This window comes from Athene cunicularia, unplaced genomic scaffold (assembly GCF_003259725.1).
Source record: "Athene cunicularia isolate RWA unplaced genomic scaffold, athCun1 SCF_102, whole genome shotgun sequence".
In the NCBI taxonomy this organism is placed as follows: domain Eukaryota; kingdom Metazoa; phylum Chordata; class Aves; order Strigiformes; family Strigidae; genus Athene; species Athene cunicularia.
Window position 1 is genome coordinate 14,068 of NW_020799159.1, and position 2,878 is coordinate 16,945.

Genomic DNA, 2,878 nt, shown 5'->3' on the forward strand with positions numbered 1-2,878 from the left:
GAAGAATGTACTTTCAATATATAATGAGTATTTAAGATGCAATTTTTTTTTTCACATTTAAAGTAGGATAAAAAGTTAGCATCTCATTAAGAAGGTAAGGAAAACCATCCATAGAAGGTTTAGTTTTCTTGTAAATGTAAAATAGTATGACTTTGTAATTAAAAGTAATTTTAAACTCTGAAAAATCTTTATTATAAATAGGAATTTGAGGAGATCTTTTGGCTTAAATATTTCTCAGCTTGGTGTTTTGGCTTTGTTTTCCTTTAAATTTTCAGAATTTGTAAAGAGCATATTCTCGTTCCAAGACCTGTTATGCTACTTAAGCTTTGGACAGCTTAGGCAATTGAGATCAATTTTTAATTAAACTAAATTATGCAGTTAATCCTGAAGTCCTTTTGTCGGCTTACAATGAGAAGTGTTGTCCGCTTCCAGTCTTCCCTTTGCCTGCTGGGTATATGCAGAGCACACGGAATGATAACATTTGTTATTACAGAGAGTTGTTTTTTTTTTCTAGAGTTGTAAGGGTATTTTTTAACATACACTCACTGTAAAATTAATTTCACTGCAGCTGTCTGGGATGTGAACCCTTACAGATGTACACCCCTGTAGGGTAGCTGTGTGGGATGTAACTTTCTCATGCGGTTGGTTTTTGACAGCCTGTGTTGAAGCATGGATCTTCTTGGAGGCCTTTTCAGTGAAGGGAAAACTGCATGAATGCTGAATTACCTGACATGTAGGCTTGATTTTTTTTTTAAGACATTGGAGATATGTTCTAAATGGAAGAAGGAAACATTGATTAAATTTAAGTATGTTTGTGTCAGAAGAGCTTTCTCAAATGAAGAGTTTGAAAATGCAGATAGAGATAAAACGTAGCAATTTATTTTGATAGCTATAAGTGCATGCATTATCATCGTTATACCCGATTTCTGTTTTTTAGCTAGTGTCTGCTTATCAAGTTATCCAGTGGGAGAAGCAGCAGCTACAGGTAAGCATTACTTTTTATCCTCTTAGAATGTGTAGTGCGAATAGAGATTTAATTCTCAGTGTATTGTGTGTGTGTTTATACAATACGGTGTGTGTATGTGTGTGTAACAGAAGACTCCTTAGCTGTGATTTCTGAGGAATAACCTAATACTGGTTTGTCCAAGTAAAGTTGAAGCTATTGTAATCCAGCCCTTTTTTTATTGCTGAGTTCTTTATCAGCTGACTTCATCTGATTGCCAACCCACAGTTGGCAGTTCATGATAACCCCCATTGAGCTTGAGTTTAAAAAAAAATACAAGTCGTTAATTCTTCTGCTGAAGCAGAATTCTGTGGATTTATTTATGCTTTATATATAAAGTTACATTTTATATACCTGATGTTTATTCTTTTTGATTCTAAGGACATTCTGAGTCAAACTCAGATAAAGCATTGCGCAGAATTGGAGAACTGAGAGAGGTAATTTACTTTATTGAATGAATATTTATACCACACATACATAGGCTCTTTCCCTGCCTAGCTTTTCTTTGTTCACTTAAAAATATATTTTTTGTCCTGCAGCAGGGTTTTTTACCGCTTGTGTTTATTTGTTTATATGGGGTTGTTTCTCTAATTTTTTTCCCGTTCAGCAGCTTACTGTCATCCTCTCAAGATGGAGCAGTTCATCGTACCGACTGAACTGCGTTTCTGTTCATTGCGAAATAGGTAGAAATGTGTGTGGTTGAAATGTGAGTACTCTTGGGTCCAGCAGTAGATGTCCCTGTGCAACTTGTTGCTCTTCTATTAAGTATTAAGAAATGCTAATGTTAGACAAATACAAGTAAGAGACACTTTTAAATAAAAATTTTAATGACTGTCAGTAGAAATAAGGATAGAATTTTAAAACTGCTCTCTTGAACTCCATTATACTATCCCCATTGCTTTTATGGATTTGTGAGCATCCGGACATGCACGTCCCTGCGGCGGGCAGAGGAAGCAAGCAGCAGATTCAATGTGAATGATAGAGCAAGCTTCAACTTTATTGAAAGAAATCACACCTTATATAAGCACTCTACAATAATCATGCATACTACTCACAAATCTATTGGATACATGTGAAAAGGCTACATTATAATATCCCAGCCCCTTGTGGTATTTCAGGTATGCATAAACACCTTCCCTCTTATGAACCTGTTTTTCTCCCAGGGCTGTTTTTTGTGTCACCCCCAAGGTCATAATGTACCTCAGTTTCTCTCTTTGTTAACATAACAGTCCTTTGTTAGCATAACTGTACCCTGGATTTTTTCCTTTGTTTACCTCAGATGGCTGCAATCAGCTTTTGCAGAGACCCATGGCCTTGCTCTCTGCAAGCCATTCTCCAACATGTACCCAAGGCTCCTGCTCACCCGCAAGGGGCTGCCCCGGTGCAACATGATTTCAGAGGAGGTCGTGGACAAATTGTGGAGCTTCTACTTGAGCTGTGCAGGGTGTGATCCAGGTAATCAGGCTGTGAATTGTGTAAGCCATGGGGATTGCATTCTGGTTCAGATCTGTGCTGTTTCTGCCCCAGCAGCTGCAAACAGGGGGCCAGAGTGCTGAGTGTGTGGTGCTCAGCTGAGCTGGAGCCTGTGCCTGGGCTGTTGCTCTGTCCTAAGCTAAGCTGTCAGCCCATAGGAGGGGAAAACCCACAGCATTACTGACAGAAGTGGCTTGCCAGTGGCTTTTTTTCCAGTTCACTACAGGGTCAAAAGAAAGAAGCTCATTCTGTGTTCAGTCTCTATCCTCATGCTCCAGTAGGTTTGGTTTTCCAGCTTAGTGGTACTTGGTAAAGTTTGGAAGGCATGCATATAGACCAGAGTTAAAGCTTTTCATTAAGAAGAAGGGTTGAACATGTGCCTGCTTACTTTTCACATTTTCT